At 41.8% G+C, this 27200-nt stretch overlaps 1 protein-coding gene across 1 annotated transcript in view; it reads left to right on the top strand.

The window, feature by feature from the left end:
- The window catches only part of nectin1b (nectin cell adhesion molecule 1b), a 77689-nt gene that overhangs the window by 1078 nt on the left and 49411 nt on the right, over nt 1–27200 (top strand). The window lies entirely within an intron of this gene.

Genomic DNA, 27200 nt, shown 5'->3' with positions numbered 1-27200 from the left:
GCCACTCAAAAAAGCACTGCAGAATACTTATTTGGCTGCAATACAATGAAGTAACCCCGGCAGCAGGCAGATGGCGATATGCGAACCGTGTACTCTCCAAGTTTTCCAATATCTTATTGTGATGGCAAGTCAGAGTGCTTATGGATGATAATTGAAACTTGTGGCCTGTTATCATCTGTTCTTCTCTCTCAGATTTATACTCCAAACTATTATAATTTAAGTTGATGATGTCCAATTCATTCATGTGAGAAACTGAGAATCAAATCCTAAGGCCTTTGCTGTTTGTTTTTAAATTCAATCTTGGTATTGTCTGTGACTCATAATGTGGTGACATTTGTCTTTTCATTTCTCTACTTTGCCCTGAATACATAATAGATTATAGCAGACGGAGAGAGATGGAGTGTGTGTCTTTTGGGGGCGCAGGATGAGGTGTTGAGGGAAACACTGGTGGTTGATAAATGGAGTGATAATTTGACATTGATCATCCTGACATTAAAGCTTCCTCAAGTGGGCCTAATCATTTAAACACATGCTCAGGAGGAGTATTTGACTATTATCAGAAGAATAGCCATTATTCTTGTTAAATTTGACACCCTTCAAATTGGAAAACACAACAAGCCAACAGTAAAACATCATGTATACGCCCAACTGTGTTTGTGTGTGGGTGTGTGTTGTTTGTCATCCATTATCCAGAGGCGTTTACAGGCTTACTCTAAAGTTTACTCGTTTGTTTACATCATGGACAAGTATACTCGGTCTGGTGCCTCTATTTTAAGAAAGGAATGAAGAGGGTCAAGTGTGGTCAATAAATGTTTTGTATGTCACTGATGTCCTCATTTTCTCTGACAGGCTGCAGCTTGTACATGTTAACGCAATCTTACATTTTGGTGATTTTTTCAGTCGAAAAACTGTTTTCTAGGGCAAATGTTTTTCGCCACATCTCGGTTGTTTTGTTCCCCAACTCTTATGAGCCGGAGAACAAACCAAGATGTTAACCTTGTTCGCAGCGAGGCTCCTTGTGGCGTCATGTGTTTTAAGACCGATTGATCAAAAGCCATGTCTGATTTACATTGAGATGATCCCTTTGCTTGTGGAGAAGATCAGGATTAACTGGTTCCCTTGAGATTCATAGTGGAAATCTTTTGAAGCTGTTCAATCAAGGGAGTGGAAAAATATTTCGAAAATGGCTCTTAAAGCGTCCTGGAAATGTCTTATTTGAGCAAAGCAGGAGGTGTTTTTTAAGCCTAATTAGACATTGCATGAATAACTTTGCTCTTCTTTTTTTATGGCTGAGGGTTATTTCAAACCAAAAGGACTGCACAATTCATGCTTTCAGACATCTTCTTTAAGGGAAGGGCTTGGGAAACGGTTTTATTGCAGCATTTGGTTTGGACCAATTTCTTTTGTGATGCAAAAACAAGAATCTGGTCTTTCACCCTGAGGTTAAAGGGCGTTGCCATAAATGCCCACCGTCTTTGATGGCCTAATTGATATACAGCATGTTCCAGACTCTTCCCTCATTACAAATGCACAAACAAGTGGTAAAATGGCACTAACAAATGGAAGTAGCAACACAACCCTGTTGCAGCTATCCATCAGGGAAATCCATTTGTGCTTGTCGTGGCAATAACCATTTGTAGAAAACACAAGAGTGCCAAATTCATAAACAGAAAATATTCCGAGCTTCTCGCCAAATAGATTATCAAATAAAGGGAACGTTGAGAATAATGGATCTGTGAATAGTAACAGCCGCTCTGCTTTCTTACATTAGCACTCGGCCTCCCCAGTTCTCCAGTCTGATATTTAATTGAGTGCGAATTGAGTTTGCAACCAGGTGGTTATTTATGGCATGGCTCCATCCTGGGGTCCTGGTGCTGTGCGAGCACATATATATATCACTCTCAGCGGTGGGATGAAGAGATTTTCCAGCTCTAATTCCTAATTTTAGTTGGATTAAACATTTGGGAAATTAATGCTGGAGAGCATTAACTTTGAATGTAGTCTGTTCTTCAGGAAGGGAAATTATGCAGTTGTTTATTATAATCTTTGTAATGACTTGGCAAGCGTAACTCATTCGCCTGGAGACCCCTATTGTTCAGTTCTGTCAGTCACTCAATGCAGTCTCTCATATGGTGCATTATCTTTTGTGTCTCTGCCCTTTTCTGTGTTTACTTGACTCTTTAGGGTTAATTGCGCAGCTAACTGCCTGATTTCTATGCACAAGCTTGTCACTGTAAGCCTGACGCACATGAGTTCATTTTGACTTATGACAACCGGCATTCACATGGTGTGCTGCCCCAGTGTGTATTTGTTGTTCAGACTCCTTTTAGCAGCACTGAAGTCTACCTTTGTGTATGAAATGTCACGTACTTCGCCAGCATTGATTGATTGAACAGTCAGGGGGTCTGAGCACAATGGTTGGCATGTTCATAAATAGTCCTGAAATAGATGTCTGATGTTGAACATTGAAACAGGCAGGAAAATGTTTCCTCCGATTGGGCATGGAGCGATGACCGCCAGACTATTGTAATTATCATTTGGACTTTCTCTCTTTTGAAGAAAAACTGTAATTGTCGGTCCATGGCATTTCACATTTCCTTTGGATGACAGTTGTGATATAATGAAATAGAAAGAGTCACTGTGGGATTATTGGGCCTTGATGGTTTGAGTGTGAATGCAAATTGCTCTGATCCTCGTGCCTTTAGGGAGTGTCCCTTTGGTCCCTGTTGAGGTGATGGATGGGAGAGAGAGCTCCCGAGTCCTGGGAGACTAGCTTGAGGGGAGCTGACAGGAGATTAAGCTTCGCTTTCACCGTAGAAACTAATGGAGCTACTTGGCCACTAAAACTTCATCTCTTTGAGCATTTAGCTCATTGTGGTTCTGCTGTCAGCTCTTTAGCAAATCCTCCCCCAAACACTGCATGAAATGTCTCTGCAAAGTGAAGTAGCTCTTTTTTTTGGAAATTGCCCTTCATTATTTTCACTGATTTCTTTGGCAACATTTTTAAATGAGCTACGTTTTGTTGCGGTTGATCCAAAAGACACATTTTCAGCTCTCTTCATATGTTCACAATCCTCATTTTAAGCCCCTTTGGTCTCTGCATAAAGGCTGCGTATTATACAAAAGATTAATAAAACATGAACATAAGCACTGAACCTAAATAATGGAAAGGTTATGACAAAATTGAGTGTTCTCTGCGTGAATAAGACTGCACAAATACTATTCAATGAGTGGCCTCGAGTGAGGTGCTTACGGTATGTCTCTGTGTTGATGAAATAGTTTGGATCTCTGAATAAAAACTATTTTAGGGGATATGAACAGATAGTCAAATATCAAAGTACTGTTTGTCCCAGACATTGGCTGTCTAGGGTTACATGATATCTTGTTTTGTCAGAACATGCAGTTCAGTATCATATGTTTCCATTGGGTTGTTATTTTGGCGTATAGTGTCTGTTAGGTGTCCTCTCCTTCTCCTCTGCTTTCCTCACACTACATTGTCACCATGTTGGATCAGGATGGAAAACACGTTTATCAGGAAGCGGCAGCTGCAATTTTCTGCTTTTAAATCCCTGAAATTTGTCTCTGTTTCAAGTCGAAACGCAGGATCAGCTAAGTAAGGAAAAAGGAAATCAATAACAGGGCTCATATCTCGCCATGAGCTTTTCTGATTTGGCATTCATCTGTCGGGTCGGTTTCTTTCTATTTAGCCGACCCTTGTTAAGGGATTCAATGGTTAAATTCTTGTTCTGCTCTTGAGAATGAGAATGTCATAGACTGAATACACCTTGTTCGGTATTTTCCTTGCAGTTTGTCAGATAGCTGTTCCAACATTGGAGGACAGGTTTATTATGGTTCCTGAGTCAATGTAAATCTTCCTTAAAGAAAAAGTAAATAATCTCACATGTCGGAGGGATTCTGACAGTCTGCACTGTTTCCATGTGACTGCGTCTTGGCTTGCCAATAGCTTTTTGAGTTTATTTGCACTATTCCTCCCCTGGAGCTCCGTTACTATAGTTTGTACTTGCATAAGTCATATCAGATAAAGGCATATCATAATTATTTCTTTAAAGGAACTGCATACGTATCTGTGTCTTCCTGAGCCGTTAAGCTGCTTTTTTAATGCATCATTTAGACGTTTTTATGCAGTCGTCTTGTATTTTCTGCTTCACCGGTTTAAAATAAGAAATATTTTGGGAATAGCATGCTTTGTGTCTGGGTTTACAACTGGGGCATTTAGTCACGGGTGGATCTGGGATTGAGAGAGTAATTCCTTGTCTCTTCACTAAGGGAGTTTGCCTTTAAAATAAAGCAGATCTGATCAGTGCAGCTCCCATCTGACTGCCTGAACAAGTCAATTTACAATAGGCAGCTGGGCTGATGGGCATCCATAAAACAGTAAAGGAGTGCTGAACTTTTCTGTGAACCACAAACTGAGGATGGTGGTGGAAAATGTATCCTATGATGTAGAAATAAAGTAGGTAGGTAGCCACATTTTGATCCAATACCAATGCTACAGAACCACCTTTAAGCAGGTTCAAACGTATATTGTATTCCTGTCACCTTATTGGCTTAATTCCTGTTACATTGGCTGCTCCTCTCTTGCGGCTCTACCTTGTGAACCAGTTGACATGGATTCGTTTTAAAAACTTGATGGACAAGTCCAAGCTGTTGCCATGTTTTCTGACTCAGTTGAATTTTGTGCTGACTTGTGCAGCCTTTGACAAGAGCTGGCCTGCAGCTGCCTCTTACTGTCCTGGGTCGGAATCATTTATCAGCTGCCAGAGGTATTGGGCCAATAAAGTCTTGAATTAAACATGTAATGGCGGTTTCTCCCTGACAGCTCTGTCGATCTGATGTTCTTTGCCACTTTTATATAGATAAATATTATCAAAGTCAAATACAGTTTCGAAAGGCAATAAAGTATTAAAAAAAAAATGTGTATTGTCCGTTTATCTTGACATTTCTGGAACTTTTGACACTCGACTGCTGAATAAACGGCTTTCCCATACTGTAAAATATACTTCTGCTGAAATTTCGGACTTTGTGACCGATCTAAGAAGGCATTCTAAACTGCCTCCAACCGAGAACTTCCGTGTTGCCTTCACAAAACATATCTGCCTGTCAATCCCATTACATGCTTTCCAGCTCACCCACATGCCATCCAACGATAGATATCCTCCAGGGTGAGGCTTAAATGGAATATTAGCTTGCAGACCACATTTCAATGAAAATATCGAGCATTTCTATAATGTAGCAGCGGTTTCAATCATGTGTTGCGGAAATGTTCAGAATCAAAGTCTTATCAGAATTTCCGTCACTGTTACAGAGCACCCAGGGTTTCGCGAGGCTCAGGGCTCAGAACTTTACATTTTTCCCCTTTTACTTTATACCAAATTGGGTGAATCCCCCAGCATCCCCCTCCCACTCTATCTCTCCTCTCCCCTTCCCTCCTTCTCCTGTCTCCTCGCTCTATCTTTGAGGACGCTGAGAGTCGGCTTGCTTAGCACTTGATACAAAGGGGGGTTTGTTTCATGAAATGTTTCCCTTTTTAATGAGTGATGGTGTTCACTCATTTAATATTCCGCACTGATATCTCTCCGGGAGCTGACTCTGCTTCAAAGCAACAGCGTGGTTGTAAATGGGAGTAGGAGAAGGGGGGGTTGGCTGCAACAGAGGTGGTGTGGGTGCTATAAAGGGGAGGGGGGGTGCTTGGAAAACACAAACACAGGTTTATTTATTCTCTCTGACATATAGCTAAGCTTCCCATGTGCTGCAGCTTGGTGCAAAGCTCCTTAGTGCCCTCATTCTGTGCAGACAGACGAGCAAAAGATGACTGATAGCAGGTCAGCTCGTTGTTTGTCATATTCTGCTCTGTGTGCGTCTTTCATTCATGCCTGCTCCTTTCGCCCGCTGCGATCGACTTTAAAGATAATTGCTCAATTCAAAGGGATCTCAATTGCTCAGGTGTAAACATTTCAGAGAATATTTCAGCCATTATATGTCACTCCACATGTGCCACAGCTGACACCATAGTTTCCTGGTGCTTGCATTATACTGAGATTGAGGTCAACCAACAGGAGTAGTAGACATTCTCAATTTTTCACAATGTTTGTTAGTGCACATGGTTGAACTCTGCTGTGAAAGGGATGCATATGAACAGAGATCGACTGAGGTTTGGCATTGATCCTATCCGTTTTGTTTGTGGCGTCTATTGCCAAAGCAACTAATGTAGTCTGCTATTGATTCCCCAGTTTCAAGCCTGGCTGAATTTGACTTCAATGTTGCATTGTTTTTAGAAAATTAGCTGTTCCAAATGGCCTTCTCCTCCTTCCTGTATGCCCAGTTTGTAAAAAAGTTGGACGAGTGAGTAATGAAACTACTAGTCCCACCTCCTTGCGGGGAAAGGGTTTCTGTTTATCCTATTTATCTCGAGCTGTAACACACTGAGTCTGCGTCAGCACTGCCCCTATTTGAACTATTGACTCATGCTACAAGCAGAGCTTTAGGGTATGGTTGTGCTGCCCTTAAACTACATTTACTCCTCTAAATGCAGTGCACTTATCACATATACACTATCCTATATGCCAGGAAAGAGAAAGAAACAAGGAGAACATGCATTAAGTTCACGTAGAGACTTAGAGAGTGCTCCTGCAGCATCCCTAATGCATTTGATAAGTGACAGGCAACGTCATGACCACCTGCTGCGGGACCAGTCTGACCTTTACAGTCCTTTTTGTATTCTAGACCCAGTCCAATGTACGGTCCAAATGTGTATTTATAATATGTAAAATAAATTAGTATAACTTCAGCTGAAATATCTTGTTTTCTTATGAACAACTGCAACGTTATGTCAAATTAGTTGCAATATTGATGTGACTAAGGCAGGATATGTTACAGTATATAAGGAGTTAGATTAACGTTGGCCATCCAATATGAGATAATAGTAGATTTTGGATTGCAAACCATAACACATTTATGTAAAATTACAAAGATTTGAAAATGACAAAATACAGGTCATGATTTTTGTTATATTATTGCAGTTTATGTTAATTTGCAACGGTTTTGCATGAACCCAATTTCCTAGTGTTCTTTAAAGTACCAGACAGAATGATCCAACTTTCCAGAATTACAAAATGTTCAGTATTAAACATTGTATTATGTCCCTGTCATTGCAGCTCAAATTGTAGGTGTAGGGTTAGTGTTACTTTATTACATTACATGTTACTTGTTAGACGCTTTTATTCAAAGCAACTTCCATACTCAATACTGAGGGCAATCCCCTAAGGAGCAATTTGGGGTGAAGTGTCTCAGGGACACAACGACATGCTGACTGCAGTGGGGTTTGAACCTGTGAACCCCTGATCCCAACACCAAGGCTCTATCCACTGCGCCACAGCCTCACAATTATAATAAAAATGTATGCTATATTAACATCATAAAAACAAAAAACCTTTGCTTAAGGTTATGGAATGACCTGACTTGGCATTGATGTTTTGTTGGTGTTACTTTTTCATATAAATACAAAAGTTGCCTATAAATGTCCAGAGTACCCCACCCATCTCTCTCCTCCTCGCTTCTTTGTGTTTCTTGCTGCTGAATAACTTTTGCCAGGGGTTTCCACATGGGAGCTCCCACTCTGGCAGCACACGTCCTGCTTGGGCTGCCGGCAGCGTTTCCGCCAGGGTGGCGTCTTGCTGTCATTTGAAATATTATCCAAAAATATTAACAATTCGAGAGAAGATCGAGAGTTTTTATCACTTGAAATAATGAAAAGGAAAAAGGACAAGGACATCCCTCTGTTGGAGGGGCAAAGGAGTCTGGTGGGATTATTTTCGGAGTATTGAAGATCGTTTCCCGACATCGGCGGTGCCTGCTACAGGACAACACGGAACGTGCACGATTTGGACGCGATGAGCGGTGCTAGCGGAGCACGCGTGTGATCTGCGAGCACCAGAGCCTCGCAGCGGCAAAACTGAGGCTCCGTGGTAAACTGTGGTAACATGAAGAGCCGTTTGGGAGCCGGAACAGCCGGCACTTTAAAGAGAGCCGAGCCAAATGATCCGGCTCACTAACGTAAAAAAGACAGTATCTATAAGGGACGGCTCAAGTCAAAATTCAAGCACCCCCCCCCCGCTCTCGGGGTGGACGCCCTCTCAGCCCTGGTCTGGCGGAAACACTGGCTGCCGGTCTGCAAGGGGAATTAATCAGTCAGGAATCTGGAAAGGGCTTTGATACCAGTAAAGGAATCACGCAGGGCCACTTTGTAGTTCACAGCATTTGTCAGGCCAGAGAAACAGAAGGTTGGAGGGTCAAGGGTCCCCCCCTCTCACGCCCACATGTCAAGCATGTGCGTTACACCATTTATACGATAATAAGTTATGCAGATATAAGTGGCAACAAGAACACCCACTCACTGACCCTGCACCCACGTACTGTATAGCTCAGACTCTCACCCACCGAGTGTGAAAAGTGCAGTTTCCTGCCTTTATTGATGTATCTGAGTAAAAGATCTCCTGCTTAAACCATATGTTCTCGGAGAATGGTAATATTTATCTGGGAACGGGAACTGGCATCTGTTCCCGGCACTGTGTATCTTCTTTGTCAGCATTAGAAAACTTAAAATAGAAGGTAAAGAGGTACAAATATTGGAAAGAGAAACTTGATATACAGTCTGTTTTAATACCGCAGCAAAACCCTTAAAATACTTTCCCTCTTCTGGCCAGCAGACTCGTATACCTCAGGATGCCAAGTTTCAAATGGTTCTGCAGAATGGATTTAAGGATCCTACTTTCCTTCCTAAGTCGTGGAAGAACATTTGCAAGGGAAAGTAACAGACTAAATGTAAGGAGGAAATGGATATTTACATGTAGACCATGAGGGGGGATGGGAGTTTGCAGAGGGTCATGATGAATGAGGCTATGTTTTTGGGGTGGGGGGGCTTGTAGTTTGCCTTCAACTAGTGTTCTTGGCACTGAAGTTCTCTTTAGGCACATTGGGTCTGGTTGCTAGAAGAAAAGACTTGTGCAAATAAGAGTTCATTCAATTCTTTCCAGCTCATTAGGCCTTTTTTCTTCTCCTATGCGGGAAGCCGGTGGACCCCCTACACCAATTTATATTCTCCATTAAAGCTATCTTCAAACAAGCGCGTTGCCGGTTGCATAATTGAAGAATATTATGACACATAAAACAGTAAATTAAATTAAAAGCTCAGTAATGTGGGAAAGATCATATTGTCCTCGGAATTAGTTTAAATAAAGCTTTTTAAATTTGAGTAATGAGTGATTCAGAAGCTCAATCAGATCTTTCAAAGCATTGGGGTTCAAGTCAACATTAAATTGAAGTTCCTTTTTCAATAGACTGCTCAGTATGGGATAATAGTAGTGGCAAATTCATCTAATTGGATTTGCCCTTCATCGCCAGGGATGTTTCAACCCTGCTGATGGTAAAATGTTGGTGAAGCTAAAAGAAAAAAGAAGAAGCAATTCCTTCCAGATTGAGTGGCACTCCAGTGGAAGTAATTCCAAATAACAGGGGGCTGTCGTTATATGGGATTTGAAGAGTTAATCCTATTGATTGGGTGGTGGGATTTGCCAATGTAATTCTGGGGGGAAGTTATTCTGACTTCTCACCATGGAAGAGATTCATTGTGTGAGTTTCGAGGGCAATCCCCTGTCGCCCTAACCCCTCTTTTCATTCCCACACGGCTGACACTTGGTTACTGGCGTGGGGTGGGTATTTGTTTTTGCTCCGAAGACTCTGGAAGGAGTTCACTGAGGCATGAACACACGTGTGTGTGTGTATGTGTGCGTGCATTGCAGAGTGCACACATGCATGTGTCCGTGCGCAGGCCCAAGGCAGAGGCAGCTTCACGTTGCCTGCCCTGCTCCCCCCTGATCCTGACCCACTTTCTTTCCCCCCGCTCCACGCTCCCTCTTTAATTGCCGCGCGGCACACTGAGGCCATCTGCTCAGCTGAGGCCCGTCGCCATGGAGATGCAGGGAGGCTTTTCGGATTTGCTCTGGACTGACCAACAGGGAAATAGAGGTCAGGGAATGGGGGTAGGGTGTGGGACAGTCATCGGGGCACCAGAACTGTCTGACAGAGACTCATCTGACAGTACAAAAGTACAACTGTATTATTAAAATGAAGCAGTCAAATTAAGATTTTCTTAAAAAAGCATATTGTTATCGGGCAAAATCAGCTTTTCAGGAAGTGTGATCCAATGTATTAAAGGTGGGGTAGGTAAGTTTGAGAAACCGGCTCGAGATGCACTTTTTGTTATATTCCATGGAATGCTCTTAACATCCCGATAGCAATGAATATCTTTCAAATGTCATCTGTGGAAGCCGTAGTACTGTAAAAAGCACGACCAATCATCTGAGCCGGCCCGGCTAAAGTAACTGGATGGCCTACCTGCCTGTTAGCCTTCCATCTGTGCACAAACTTATCTCGTGCCCTCATTGGTCATGTGCGCGTTCGTGTGTGTTGGAGGAGGGGCTCTGTAAGGAAGTAGATTTCTTCCGGCTGTATATTTTCAAATTCTAGCGCACTCGAGCTGGTTTCTCCAAAATTACCTACCCCACCTTTAAATGGCATGAGAAGTCTCCTAAAATGCAGGGGCTTGAAATATTAGATTTAAGCCTGACAACAATTTCAGTTATGTCCTAAACATAAAACATGAACTTCTTCACATACAATTGTATTACTAAGAGTCGAGAGTGGGAAACACAACATACTGAGTACTGCAAATTACATTTTCATTCAATTTTGCCGTGTTAAGATTACTGTGTTGTCTCAGTCAGATGTGTATTTAGCATCGTCTCATCTGCCTGATTCGATCATACTGAGCTGTGTTCCTTCATCCTTGTGAGTGTCTTTGTATATTTTGATGCCCGTGCTTATTTCCTTCCCAATGACACGCCTCAGTGATGAAGCTTTGTGCTGTGTTTCCAATTAACACTCAGGCGTTTTTCAGAGCCGTGGTCCGCACGGCTAGGCCGCCTCTTTCTCCTTCGACTGTCAGCTGCACTTGCATCAAGCCCGCTTCGCTGTGTGTTGTTTCAACATTCAGATATTCCATGCCTGTTCCACAGGATCATTTGGCCAAATAGCTAAATGTGGCCTTTTATTCCAGGAGAATGTTTTACTTAAATGGCTCTAATGGAGTCGTAGTATTGACCTCTGGCACATGCACAGTGTCGAGCTTTGGGAGAAACTCTTTATATTTACTCCTCTTTTAAAGGTCAATATTGGTAGCTGTCATTTCTGAAGTGCCATTTATAGGTCAATAGCTCATTAGTATTCGGCAGAGTCAAATGCAGCTTCTGTCTTGTCTAAAACCAATTCCACTTTCAAGTTCAGAGCAAAGCCACAGGATTCAGTTACACTGATCCAGGGCCCCGATATGATTAATATCACTTGGAAAATCTGGGCTTATAATACTCCAAAACTGTAACTAATGATTATTTCCCCAATGTTCCATTATAGCTAAATTGGCTGATCTTCCATTATATATTTATTTAGCTATAAAACTGAAAGAAATAATGAAAACTCCAAATTGGAAACACCATTTTTGGTATTCTTCATGATCACCCAATGTGTTAATTGTCAGTTCATTTTCAGTGCTTCATTTTAAATAAATTGACACATTGCTTCATCACTATAACATGAAGTACGCTACAGGAATTTCTGTTGCTGCAGGAATTTCTGTTGCTGCAGGAGAGCTTTAGTTAGTGCTAATCACACCATTTATGCGTGTTTGACTGTCGTGACAGACAAGCTATGGAGGCAAGTGTACGCCCCCTCCATGAAATTCTACATCATGGTGGTGTCTGAGTTACAGTGTGTTTCTACCAGATTGCTTAACAAGAGTCAGACCTCCTACGAAGGCTGTCAGAATCCACAGACTTTGAAGTCCTCACTATCTGCATAGATGCCTCACTCACACTTCTGACAGCTTATTTTGCTCCTCCATTACCTGCCAGTGACAGAGTAACACAGGAGGCTGTGACAGCGGGAAAGGTAGCTCTGTCAATTTAAACCCCAGCGAAGACTTGATCTCTGAGGTGCCCAAATGTACAGTCGAACAAGACAATGTGCCTGTAATTGGACCAGTTATTTTTCAGCAGTGTGAAAAGATAGAGACACCGTCAGTCAGCCTAATGCTCTCCAGCCAAGGTCACAATGTTGAGGGCTGAATGTGATGTATTTGCTTCCATGCCCTTCGTCCTATCACAGCTTATCCAGCTGCTGCTGTGCAGAGTTGGGGTGGGAACGTGTGCGCTCTGCACCGTAGATTATCTGCTTTGAGAGATTAATCAAATCGTATGATGGTATGCTATGAAAGAGTGATCGAGTAAAGTTTCATCCAACCAGTTTTGACTACATTTGCCCTTTAAGCTTCGTTTACTGTCGCTGTGTTTGTCTGCTCGAGGGAAATAGATTTATAGCATGACATGAACTCTTGCAATGATGAGAAATAAACTGTCTTTCCAAAGGATTATGACATGGCCGAGCACCTTGGATGGACCTAGTTAGTTGGAGTGTTTTTCATAGTCCTTGTTGTGCCAAACTCCTGATTGCAGCTTGAATGGAGGCCACGCTAAAGGAGGACTCTAATTACTCTCCTGAAGTGGACATACTGACTACGTAGTGGCATCTTTTTGATTTGATTAACAAGGGTCTGTTTCCTCCTCGGTCCTCATTTGAACTGAGTTTATGGTATCATCCAACAGCGGACTCTATACTCTGTAGCCAAGGCTGTTTATGCTCAGGATGCATATACTAAAAAGATTTGTATTCCCTCTTTATAGACAGCAAGGGGAAGAAAGGTTATTCACAATTCACCAGAATGTCATCCCCTCCACCACTCAGCAGAATATTTATCTATTTCCCCCCCTCGATGCCATTTTGGTCTGCAAAATCCCTGGAGAGAAAAAATGCATTAAGCCACTCACTGCATTTACTTGTGTTGGATTGATGCTGATGTGTGAGGGCAAGCCAGAGGATGGAGGATGGGAAATTGATCATCAGTGAAGGACTGTCAGGGGAATTTTGACATCCACAACTGCTTTTCCCGCTTTGAGCTTGGAGAACCCATCAAGCAGAACCTCCATGCCATCTGAGAATACATCTACTTACCAAACAGATTAAGATGTTGCTGTTTATTCAGTCATACACACTTCAGTGTTGATTGTATGGAATAATTAACTCCCTCCCGGTTGTTTTAGTAAACCCAAGAAATTATACCTGGTTACTGAGCAATGGTACACTTGTTAGTCGTGTCTCCTCTTGCTTGTGAGAAGTGCCAAAATTGTCATGCAGAGGGACAATCTTTTCTCAAAAAGTATTTATTTGTGAAATAATTGGATGGATTGCAAATGTATAGTACCTCTAGGAGTGGAGTGTATGGAATTGAGTTGGAAACACACAGAAAAAATAAACAAAGAAATCCCACAATTCAGCCGTATTGGCTCCAGTCATATACACATCCTAATGGTTTGCAGCAGTAGCATTTGCCGGCATGGAAGATTTTCATAATTCCACTGCAATATATCAACTCCAAATCAACAGAACATTGACGTTTAGATTGTTTCGTTCAAGGATAAAGATCTACATTTCTCGGTGAGTAGCACAATTACAATCACCACAAGATACAAATAATCACGACAATCATAGGAGGAGGAAATATATAGTTACAGCTGGCTCTATGGATGGCCACATTGGTATTATTGAAGGAAATTAGGCTGAAGACTAGTATTACCTTAGAAAAAGGACGTGTGAAAAGTAATGGGTGGATTAGTTTTTTACTCTTATCAAAGAGCGCTTTACAAGATACTCAATTGCTCATTGTGGAGTATGGGAATGGCGCATTTGCAAGGTAATCCCTGGAGCAGAGGTCTGGTTTATTTAACATTAACACAAAGAGCGTTTCAAAACTAAGCACAGCTAAGAGTCTGTGTTCTGCAAAATACAATTTGAATAATGAATGATATCCTTTTAAAATTCCCTGCGAGATAAACAAAAGCCAGGAATGAAAGGCTTATCTGTGTGCCTGTTGAGGTCTGCCTTCCCACACACCTTGAAGAGAGTTCTCATCCGACAAATCTTTTTTATTCTCATTTTTTAATTTGAAAAGGCCTGCATGCATTTAAGAGGAGCGCCAATGAAAACTACCATTTAAAGGCTGCGTTATATTTTGAATTAAGGCATTTCACAGTTGGGTAGGAGGATCTCCGAGGAATGAATAAGCTCTTTGTGCTGCATGTGTAGACTCATTTGTTTAGCTCATCTAGATGCAGACGGTACTGATTTTCACGCGGTAGATGATAAATTATACTTTACGGGGGGATTATAGGCATTACTGTTGCATGATGATACAAGTTTGTTTGAATGCACATAATTGTTGAATATTTGTCAATGTTTGCGGGAGTCCAAAACTTGCTCCCACAGGTTTGATGCCTGGATATTCAGGCTTCAATTTGGCAAGTCATTATTGTTGGTGAAATTGTGTTCTCAGATGAATTCCCCGGTTCAACAATCAAGAAATGCTGAGACTGAATTGGGTACACATTTTGATGCAGTCACTTTTTAAAGTTAGGATGTTAGGAGACGACATCCTGCACTAGTTAATTTACATTTTCCCAATTAATATTCTTGACTGGTTATGTCTTTCAGATTATTCACCACCATGACTTAAACCTTAGATGTATCATTAATATTTATAGGACATTGTCAGGAGCTGTCAGCTTCCTGTGAATCAACAAGGTTCCAAAACTCAGGAGCCGGTTGATGTGCAATAAATCAAAGAGTGATCTAGGAACGAAATCCCACCCAAAAAAAAACATCCATTTAGAAATGTGTAACCTTCCTGCAGAGATACTTACTCTGTGATTTATTAGCACAGGGAGGTTGGCTCCTCCTCTTTCTATTATATGTTTTAAGTATTGGGGGAAATGAATATGTCTAAAAGACTGAATGAGCTCAGGCAGCATGGCTACAACTCATGCATCACAATGGAGTGTGTGTGCAAGCTTTTTTTCTCATGCGTAGTCCCCCCCCCCCCCCCCCCCCCCCCACACATACAGAGCGCTGAGGTGCTACTATACAATCCAGTCCCCCAGAGCTTGCTTGCATGTGTGGAAGTATTTTTAGTAACATGCACATACAGCACTCCATGTTTCCAACGCGACGTGTCAGGACGGCATCATGTTAAGGATTCAGTCAGATGGTCCTTAACGTTTCGCCCAGAGCTCTGCAGAAGGGATGTGTTTGTACCCAGCGCTGGAGGCGGGTCACGTGCTGACCTCATTGTGTGCACGAGTAAGTGCACTCTGCAACATCAGTGCGCAGCTCCCTTCCACATAATGAGAAAAGCGATTTATTTCTTATAGCTAATAGATTGATTTGCCTGCCACGAATATCCTAGACGTTTTTTTAAGAAGTCGGTGAGAGGCAGGAGTGAAAAATGAAAATGGACCTCTTCTCTGTAATATATAATTTTTTCATCCCTAGAAAGGAACTGACACGCTGTATTACTCTTCGCCTCACCACTCCCAACCATCCCTCACAGAGAGCTACAGTAGTGCTGCCCGGCTATGGAAAAGCACTTTGCAATGGGAAAAACACATTGCTCCTTCGTAAACACAGAGGTTAATGTCTTATTTACAGGGTGCACTCCCCACGGTTGACATGTTGGCACAGATGTCTCCCCGCCTACTTTGAAAAACCACAGGCAAAGGTGATCCTAGACAGGCAGATCCATCTTCCGCCCTATCTCAGTGTTTTGGCCTAACGGAAGTCCCATATCCTCCTTCCTGGACCTTTTAAAGATTGCAGCTGGCCTGCTTTCTTCACCGGTACATTAACTCCTGCAGCCTGCGTTGCTTCACTGGAGCAGATGCAGCCAGAAGAAAACAAAGCTGGCAGGCCAGGGGGTTAATCACACTCATCTTGAGGTCTGGCACGTTTTTGCCAGGTGTGTCACACTCAAAGTACACTTGGCTTTTCCTTTTGTTGCTGCTCTTTGACCTCTGCCTTTGACACCAAGTGCAGTATGTTTTTGTGGGCATGTAAACAAAAAACAGGATCTATTCAAGATGGATTTTGTTACAGCCCGTATGTCAAATTGACATGCAAGTCCTACACAATGGACAGGAATTGAGTCAAGAGAAGTTGTTTTGGAAAAAAAGTGAACAATTATACTGTTGAAAAGTAAACACATACAGTGGTCACAAGACACTCGGATATTTCGTCTCTGGATTTGACTGAAGATCTTCAAATGGGCCCCTCTATAATTCTATACTCCGAGGGCCCAGTTGTGAAACAACAAAATACAGCAGTAACTGAATTGTATTGTAAGACGATTGACAAAACACCTTGAGTTTGTTTCAGATATGCTTCTTATTACTTTGTGGGAACAGTTGCAGTTCTTTTTTGGGATAATGTTACAACTTTATATGGCATTTGATTTCATATAGTGTACCAGCATGTATCCATCTTAGATTGTTATACAATACACCAGGGCTGCCTACATACACAAATATGTCTCCCTTCTCATTCACTGATTTGTGACATTCATATTGTATCTCAGAAAGTATTTCTTGTGACAGATTGTATTTGAGTAAGGCCTGAGTTATACATTAATATGCCAGTGAGATGTTCTACCCATATCCACTCCCGGCAGCGTATTTACTTTGTTTGCAAATGTAACCAGCAGGGAACAGACTTATTTCTTAAAAAAACGAATCGTAAACAACTACTTCTGGCATATTCAAGTAATTTGAGAATGAGATTGATACCTAGTAGGGAACATCGAGGTTGTCTTGTGGCCTTGTATTGTCACAACACAAAATGCGGAATGTTCCCGAGCGGGCGATGCCGCAGTTAAATTGTTGTTAAATCTGTTACACGCTTATCGTTCCTCTGTGATGCATGTGTGTGGTAAAATGCCAATTCGCTCATTTGAATGCCTGTCCTAAGACACAGCTGCCTACTTCGATAGCCAATGGCTGTGTTTTGTGCTGCAGCGTAGTGAGCCGAGTGTGGCGCCATGGCATTTGTTCTGACCGCCCAAGGCCTGGTCTGTCATGGTGTATCAGGCCAGCCAGTGGCCATGACTCACACATGAACCCCTGTGGGTGCTGACGCTCACAGAGAGAAGACACAGGAGTTTAATGTTCAGCGCCCGGAAATACATTTGTCGTATTTTGGGCAAGGGGAGGAGGGGGTGTCAGGGCAGTGCTGATGCGGAGGTGTTGGTGAATATTTTCTCATCACAACAGCCAGTCCTGCACAGGTTTTTTCCAGAGAGTTATAGGTGCTCTTGTTTTCTCCGCGCATCCCAATCTCCAGAACCATCATGATGTTCCTCTGCATTTGGCAGAATTCCCTCTCTGAGCAAACAGCATGTCCAGCTCTGCTCTCTTTGGCGTCTGCTTCTTTGGATTTTATGTTGATTTAGCTAATGTGTTTAGGCATTGGCCTTTTCTTTGTCTGCTCAGTCAGTGCTCTTCATAATAAACCGCCATCTCTCTTGATTGTTCTGCTATTGCTAATTCTACTGCGTCTCTTTTGTCCTTTTTCTGTGAAGTGGCGTTCAGCACAACAAGTATACACGTTTCACAACCTGCCTGGCTTTTGTATTTTACAATCTAAAGATAGAGAACTGCAGAGAAATATTTAAACACATTTCCTCGGATAATTACTTAAACCTGGGCCTCTGAGACGTTCGCTGATATTGTTCCTGTTTTCATTCCCTTTGCCTGCTTTTCTGCTTCCTCTGATGGCTTCATCTCACACACTTGACGTATTTTCAGAATCATATCCATCAATTGCGGCCCCCTGTTCACTGACAAAAACAGTCGCCGTTGTATAACATCATCTATCATCCCGGGGCCTTTGTTCAGCATCCTGTCTCATACGGGGGCTAGCAGCCAGTGTGAGGGTGGCATTCTATTTGACAGGCCAGTGCAGATGCTAAATGACAGTGACACAAAGAGGGGGCCCACCACGCAGGTCCTGACAGGGCTGTTTTCCATAGAGATGAGGCTTGACTTGACTTAAAGGCCCAACCCAAAATCAGATTACTCCACCGCTCTTGACACCTCTTTGGCCTGGTTTTGATGTTTGTAATTTCCCTCGATAGGAAACACTTTTCATGTGACTTCTGAATGTCAGATTAAATGTTTCTTTGAAGCTCACACTGATTTCTTCCTCTTTATGTTGCTTGACAAATTATATTCATCAAGAGCACTTATGATGGAAATGGGTTAATAGAAATGTCATATCAGCTAGTCACCTTTTGTTTTGAAAATTGGACACAAACCATTAACTTGACACCATTACACTGCAACGTATCCAACATGTAACATCAACTGTGTGTCCTGTTGAAGTGTCCTCGAGCTAGAAACTCAACCATTGTCTGTTTTCTTAGTCACCCTGGATTAGAGCATTTGCCTCAAGAGTAAATGTAATGGTAATATTCATTATGGTGTTTCGGGTTGACCTTGTATCCATTCTCTCTGACGCCCTGCAGGAGAACTGCTGCTCCGGAACATATTGTTTAACTGAGAATATAAAAGACATAAATATCTGCAGTGACATCTATTGTTAGGATTTGGATACATAGATTTGTTTTACCACTGTATTCAGATTACACAGTCTTGCCATTTTCAAAGTTGTCTTTCTTGCTTGGATCAGCTTTGTTTGTGCTTGTGCAGTTACTGTATCAGCCGCGGGCTGTAATCTTGCTGGATTAGTGCTTTTTAAAGCTTTGTTGTCTCCAAAAATGCCATTTCATGTGACATTGGCTTCTATTTCTCCAAAATCTAATGCAAAACGTTTACATTTGGATGTCTGTCGAATGCTAATGAAGAACAGGTTGTTTTGCACGATCAAAAATGTACAAATGTACCATCACAATGTGTTGCAAATATTGATCCAGCACCAGAAAGAGAATCATTACATTAATGGGCTCATTTCAAAGCACTTTCTTGGCAACTTTGATGTCCAGTCAGACTCATTGTGTGGCATCCATTAGAGAAAAGCAAAGCTTGCCTTGATTGGCCTCCTAGTGAAATATATGGAATATAAATGCAGGGTATTTAGGGGTCCCTGTGAGGATGTGCCGCTTTGAACCTGACAGTGATGAGAACACAGATAAAAGCAGAGGACACGCAGTGTTACACATGTGACTGGTTGTCCACCTGGAACAAACACGTTGATACTTGCGTAACACTCATTGACGGTTGTTACTCATGTTTGTGTTTCCTGTGGTGGTTCTTCAGGCTGAAGTCACGTTGTGTTGCATCTAGGTTCATCCAGGGATTATCTAAATATAAAAGATACTACACGGCAAGACGTTTTGGAAATGTTCTCAAGAACATCCACCCTTGTTGGAAAGATAGTATCAGTAAAGCCTTGATGAAGATATGAGCTGAGTTCTGGGAAGCATTACGTAATATACAACCTTTATTTACTTAAAGCGAGATCCAAATAGAGGAATAACAACATCACCAATACCTTGTTTTCTCTGGAACTTTCCCTCTTCACCTTTCCAGCAGCACACAACTCAAAACAAGAATTGAGACACCTGAAATGTTGGATCTTTAACTTAAATATCTTCAACAGAACCATGGTTAAAATACATTGGGAGAATGCTGTGTTTAAACTGCTTTGCCCTTTATTTTGTGGCCTTGCTTGCAGCTAAGGGATTGGTCTTGTTTTTTTTCAAGAGTTGAACTAGCCTTGAATGAAAGGGGGCTAAAATGGTTGAGGCAATTGTCCACCTGTTTAGTCCCTGAGTAACCACTTTTATGACCTAGAGCCAAAAAGCTTTTGTTAGGGAGTAGCACTGAGCTTTTGAAGCTGAATTTCCCAACAGACAATGCATAGACACTGATGGCTTATATAGCTGTCATTATCTAAATGGTTAAAGGGACACCGTGAAGGTGAGGGGTCTGCTTTCACAGAACATGTTGTTTTAGCTCAGCACAGAAATAACCTTTTACTTGGTTTTGAATGGTGGAATATCAGACTTCTTTGTCTTGTATTCTCTAAAGAGGAAATAAAAAGCTTTTTAACGGCAGTATTTCAGACTCTTTGGGTATGACACCACATTCTCCTTTTTAAAATGTACTCCACACTTGCCATTAAGAAAATATATGGATTTAGTGTGCAGCCTTGCGATTCGCCTTGAAAATAAAATTAAGCCTCAGTAGAACTGCCAACAATTCCTAATGTCTGCTTTAGCTTTTCGTAGCTTGAGCGCCTGACATTTGCTCCAGCATTAGCCATTTCTGTGTGGACTACAGGTCCTGCCTTGATGCGCACTTTCTATAGAAATGTTGCGAAACTAAACTAAACACGGTTCATATCCTGCTTACTACAGGGTAGGCTGACTCATCACAATGAGGGCTCAGTTTTCTCCCCCGGGTAGACGTTAACTATTCTTTGTACGTCCAGCCTTCTGTCGTTTATTTATAGTTATAACCCGAGGAGACTCTGTCAGAAGTCCAGCTTTGTGTCAGTCTGCATCACCCGATCCTTTAATGTAACAGCATCCATCACTACTCCGCGCCATTCTTTGCTGCAGAGCTGAAATTCCACCCCGATCACTTTTTTTTTTACATGCCACTGCACACTTGTGTTTTGAAGAACAAAACTATCAGCGATGACATACAAATCTTTTGATATAATACCATAGAGCTTGTTTTTTGGTTTTCAGGAAATAAGGATTTTGAAAATGTCAGTTGTAGCACTCTAATAGGCGACAGGTGAGAAGCGTCTGAAAAGCCTGCTGCAGAATGCAAGCTGTTTCCTGTGAAAGCTTCATCTGTGAAACCATATTCTCCAAGGGCTCAAAGCCTGCCCAGGGATCATTGGGACCGTTTAAGATTACATGTCTGCTGGCAGGGAGCAGCAGATCGGTGAAAATAATTGGCTTTGTCACCATCCGCCCCTACACCTCCCCTCCCCCTTTTACTCCGTGCCGTGACGGCAAACAGAGTGACACGGCGAGGCAAGAGGAGCCCAACCTCCCAACACCACCTGAGCTGCGAGTGCAGTCTGCACCAATGCTGCTGTGGCATATAATCAAGAGAGGGAACCCTTCTGCCCCTCTCTGATTGGTTGTAAAAGAGGTTGCAGACCTAGTTTCATGCAATTAGTGGAGGGATGCCAGACACTAATGAAACCCAGAAGTGTTGGCAAAGCATTATGATGAGATTGTTGGGGCACAGGAACTACAAAAAAAAGAAGACTTTCCCAAAGGAAGGGTAGCACTGTACAGTATTTGAAACAATAAACTGGAATGGACGTGGGGGAAATGATCCACACACAGCAGGCTTCTGGGTCCGGGGCTTATTAAGGAGGGGCATTGTGGGAAAGTGAGGCTGCTCAGTATAACATGATAACTATTATTGAAGTGTTGCAGATGGTTGGGCGCAGGGGAGCACTCTTGTGGGGAAACAATAGTGAATAGGAATTGCTGTAATAATTGAGCTCTAATTTGTGTTGACAGTGTTGATGCTTTAGCAAGACGCTGGGCCAAATCTGATTGGTGACAGCAGAGAGGAGGAGACCTTTTGTGTTGACACAAAGCCTCTCAGAGGGGGAGTGGGGCTGAACATCGCAACTTAGGGATTTATTACGGCTGATTTAAATGTCACATTTTAAATATGAAGACCGCACAAATGGCCATGCATAAGAAAGGCTGTATGCTAACGCTGTACTTCAGACAGGACTCTTAACAAGATCTGGCGGGTTTCCAAGTCGTGTAAAATTAGTGCTGGAAGAGTCATGTGCAAGTAATTTGGCTTGTTTATGTACTTTAGCATTAACAAGGCACCCTGTTGAGTCGGTAGAGCAGTCACGTTGGTATGTGTTTCAGTTCACTTTTAGTTGAATTTAGAATAATAAAACAAGAGCGGCAACTCATTCTCAATTCATTTATTGATTAATCCGTCAACAGTTTGTGTGGTAAGTGGATGAATAGTTTGTCCATAAAATGCCTTGCCTTTGATATGTTTTGTTTGGTTGAGTCAACAGTCAAATGATCAAATATATTCAGTTTCCAGTGATGACATTTAAAAAGGAAAGAGCTAGATCCACCAAATGTTTTCCATTTTTGCTTTGCTTCAAGGATACATTGATTTGCAATATTTGTTCAGCCCTAACCTAAACCTCGAAATAAGGACAGGGATTTCAGAGAGCTGACAGAAAGCCATGTTTCAGTGTGATTTTGAAAAGTGATATTCGTCCGTAAGGTTGATACATTCTCAAATCTCCGATGTTTTATTCATGTCATGTCTATTTACATGGAGTCGTGCAATGAGCAGGCGTTGCAGAAAAAAAGGTGCAGCATGGGGCAGAAGTGTAACTCTGCTAGTTCAGCAGTACTTGGATAGAGGTTTGAGCCTTGGTTGGCTCAGAGCAGGGGTCTCTCTGTTAGCGAACCAATTAGAAGACACAAACCATCACCGGTAAAGCCAGCAAACATAAATTAGGAAATGTCTGTAAGTGTAGCAGATGCTCCGAGTTACAGGGGACTTTAATGTCTCCCCCCCCCTCACTCTGCAGCGATAGGGAGATCTGAACAATATCTCCGGCAGTCTCTTGAGTATTCTTCTTCCATTTTTTGTCTTTGTTTGCACTTCCCCCTTAAGAATGCTGTGCTGCCAAAGTGTCACTGGGGGTTTTAAATAAATGATCACGATATGCACTTATCAGATGACAGCTCTGCATTCTCTGCACAAGCCACACTCCTCTCCTGGAAGTTCAGGTTTGAGCTGTGACAGGAAGGACAAGTCCCAGCCTGCACCAACAACGCCAAACCAACCGTCTCTGTCGAAACAATTACTCATAATACCAGGGGCTCAGCCCACTGAATAGGGCTCTTGTTTAGCTGTTGCCATGTAAATATCCCTCACATGAATCACTCTCGATACTCCTGGACCTGTACTCTACACAGACCGTAACGTCTGTTCACTGTCAGCGAATAGATAGTGAAGGTAATATCCAACTAAACTGTCACCTTGAAGGCCCTAAAAATAACGCATAGTAAATCCATTTGCTCTTGAAAAAAAGGAAATGGATGCAGGAGCAAGGAAGGCAAAGATCCCTTCATAGTAAAGCTCTATTCTTGAATGTGCTGTTCATTCCCCAGAGGCACAGTGTCCTTGTAAAGATTTGGGGACTTAATGTGTGGTTAGAGCTTTAGCTTTTCTGACACGCTGCTCGTAATGGACAGTGGCAGTGGATGGGCTGTCAAACCTTGAAGCTTGTTTGCACAAAGCAGAGACTGAGGCGTGTTCGCCTGGCAGCGGCGAGCACTGGGGTTTTCAAGCGTCTCATATTGGCCATGTTCCTGGTTAGTGAAATGTGTAGAAATGATACGTGACTCTGGCCAGAGAGTAAGCTGCGGCAGAGGCGGCCACACCCGGCTCACCCACACGTCTGCGACAAACAGGGAGAAAAAAAAGAAGGAAAAGAGAAGCATGGGTGACATCAGCTGTGTACCAAGCTGTTTAACCGGTCTGTGGATGGGAGTCGTAATCTAGAAAAGCCGTTAAACTCACCCTCAGGTGGTTTGGACTGGTGTGTGTAAATGTGTACATTTGTTAAAGAGGGAGTGTTTGTTTGAGTTTGGGAGCGTATTGACTGTGTTATTTAGACACTATGAACGCTGAGGATTAGTCTGGTCAAGTTTGCACAAGTGGACCTGGCCATTGCTAAATATGGGTCAAATTCTTAGTATTATGCAGGGTTAGTGATACATCTGTATTTCATGTCATGCTTGGAAGCAAGTGCTTTGAATAGAAAGCCTGAAGTATGTTCTTAGGATAATCCCAGGTGGATAAGAGAACAAAAAAGAGGATTTTGCGAAACAAAAATATCCTAATAAGTCAAGCCTTTTCTCTGTTTTTCTTAAAAATGTGATTGACATGTGCACATTTCAGTGACTTCATGTTTTTATGTGGGTTCAACCTGCTTCCACTTGCATACAGGCAGTGAGCCGCTGCAGAAGTGACAGTGAGTGTACCCTAGACTAGAGGAATAAAATGTGCTCACTTTCAACCAAATTTAGCAGAGTTTAAACCTAGACGTCGACACTTCTTTTGACCTGCCAATCATCACGGATTTCTGGGTTTCCTTTCATACTCCCATCTGAGTCGCCGGCTTCCAAAACTGCAACATGCAGCTTTGATTAAACAAGAAACATTACCCATTTACCCTATTTAAGAAGAGTTACAATTATTATTTGATATGTCCTACATGACACCAATAACAACAATGTTTTTTTCTCAAGCTTACAGGCCTCTGTCAATGCCAGGTTGACTGCTGTGAGTGTGAACAAACATGTCTAGGGGAGGAGGATCAGGGCCAACAGATGTGAATAGAACTGTTAAAGTAGAGCTAAAGACACATGAATTCACTCATTATACCTAGTTTCACTGCTGATATGTTTACCTAAAACAAACATTACGTAAATGTGAAAACACAATGCGTGTCCTTCCAGTTTAAAGGGCATTCGGGTCAGTAAACACTTTTATTTATCTAGTATTGTATTACGGTTATTAATTATTTGACTTCTGTCAGACAGAAATAATGAGTCATCCTCAAAGAAATGTTTAAAATAAACTATCTCAGAACTCCAACGCTTTCTGGCAATTTCACTTTCAAATAATGTGGCTTTTGAAAGCAGGATCAGTTCTGAGTTATATTACCTCAACATTCTGAAATATTATAATTTCACACTACAGACCATGAAACAGCCTTATCTCACCAACCAGCCCTCAGGATTGCTGAGGTGTTCACTGCTCTCTCCTGTCTCGTTCATAGTCCAATTATTATACAACACTTTACATTTACTGACCCTCATTTACATTTAATGTATCATATTTTCTATACTATGTGTCCTGGGTTCCTGCTCTATAGCCTTTTTCTCTGTCAACTAGCCAACAGTGTATTGCTTTATTGACCTAAACTAAACCAAAGGCTACCTCGCCTCTGAGTTATTGAACAAGGAGAAGATATAAAAAGAGTTCACATGCCTCCTTTGTTGTTGTCTTTTTGTTGTTCACACATTTTATCCAACAACGTTTCCAAACAGCCTGCCCACAATAAAATAAAATAGTTTTATGAATGTTGTTATCCTGTGGGCTGCTTACTCATCTTTTTACACCCACCTTAAACATCGCTATTTCTTCTCAATGGCACATCTGCTAACTGCATCTGTGAAGCGTGAGCCAAGGCTGGAAAACAGGTGTGCCACCAAACAAGACCAGAGATTACACTGAGACTCCTTAATTCATACTCATTTTGTATAGGATGTATGTTATGTTTTCCTTTCAAACTCCAGCAAAGACAGCCTTTTCAAATAGCGTGACAAAAGCTCGTCAGATGTCAGTTTTGTCTTTTTTTTTTGTTGCATTTTTTGTTTTTTAAAACGGGTGCATCCTTTTACTTTCTTATGTTATGCAAAAGCACTCTGCACCACATTTTTCTAGATGCAAGTAAAAGCAACAAAAAGAGACTTTTGAGATCCATATTAGCCACTATAAAAACACTTTGAAGCTTAGAGGTATGTTACAGTGAACGGTAAAGGGAATACATATTTGTTTTTGCATTACATAAGTGTTCCCTCGCCATATTTTTCTTTCACAAACATTGAAAACATCCTCAAAGACATACCCAGGGTCCCACATATATGGCTGTGACTACAGATTGTATTTACATTCAACAACACCTCCAGTCCTGACACGTTGCTAGTTCTTTCAACAATGATCTCCATAGAGAGCCCACATTTACTCAACATAGAAGTATAAACACAACAGCAAATATTGCTGGAATAAGGTTCTCACTTCATACTCTGCTTGGACATATTGAAGTGTCCGTCGCTTAGTAATTGTTAATATGTGCATAGAAATGAATGGATTTAAGTATATTTTGTAATATAATTTGGCACATTTCAGAATAATGAATGCACACTACAATATAAACGCACATTTTGCTTGATGGCCCTTCACTGTGCTTTGAATTAGCTTAATTCAATCATTCAGCTGTGTTCTCATCATGGTCTATAAATAAGCTACATTTTTATTCAGCTGTTCCTCAAGGATATTTTCTGCTGCTTTGGTTCCATAATGCAGTTCTAAGCTGTGCACTGATGCTCATATGAAAATGTGATGCACTACACGCTTGGTTCTCCCTCACCGCATCGCTGGGGCAAAACAATCCCATCCCTCTCTCACTGATCTGGCAACCCAGCTGTTTCCCTGCTCTCTGTCCTCTACATCCTGGTTCCACTCTCCCTTTTCTCCATGTTGCTTTAAATGTGGGGAAGAAAAAGCAATAATCTAGACTTAGTTGAGCCTCTTTGACATTGGTGGGGTATTTCCTTCTAGATTTCAAAAGAGGACAGTAAGAAGCTTTTGTGTCCTCTTCATGAACAATTCAGTAACCTTGACTGACCTTTGGTATGTCAGGAAGTGCAGGAGCAGAGCAACATGGATTCTGTGTGCTTTTAAGAACTACCCAGGGGAAACTGCAGCACTGTCCTAAAATGCACTTAGTGCGAAGCTTGGTCTTTTTTGTTTCATGTTAAGCATTGATTTCAAGAGGCAAAAAAAAATGGAATAAATGCATTTCTTCCTTATATGGTCTGAAACTATATTATATCCCTCTGAAACCAACAGTATGTTTCCGTTAAGGATCATCCAAAGATATTGTCGACTGATCAATACGTTTATTTAATTGAATAATTTGTCTCTATGGTCTGATTGACTAGGATTTATTTAATCAATTTGGCTTTTTTCATGCTGGTTAATTATTTCCAAGAAACATATGAGCACATCTCAGGTAAACACACACTTTAAAGTAGTGCTATTGCACAGTTATTTGTGGAGAAACACGGTTTTGTCAATGTCAATTAAACAGATGCATGGGTGTAAGTCGCCTCAGAATTTCCTTATTTAAGGACAGTCGATCTTACTATCCCTCTCATTCCACTCTGCCAAACACAGATTCTTTCATCAGGAACGTCTCTATTTACAGAGTGGGCGTCGCAAAAGTGCAGTATCTTGCTAAACACATAAAACGAGACAAAGGAGACACAGCGAATAGAAGCGCTGCCTGATGAAATGAATCTCTGAGGAATGAAAGTGCTCATCTCGGTCTTTCTTATCCTGCCGTTTGTCTAT

The sequence above is a fragment of the Gymnodraco acuticeps genome, unplaced genomic scaffold (assembly GCF_902827175.1).
Source record: "Gymnodraco acuticeps unplaced genomic scaffold, fGymAcu1.1, whole genome shotgun sequence".
In the NCBI taxonomy this organism is placed as follows: domain Eukaryota; kingdom Metazoa; phylum Chordata; class Actinopteri; order Perciformes; family Bathydraconidae; genus Gymnodraco; species Gymnodraco acuticeps.
This window is presented reverse-complemented; position numbering and strand designations above follow the sequence as displayed.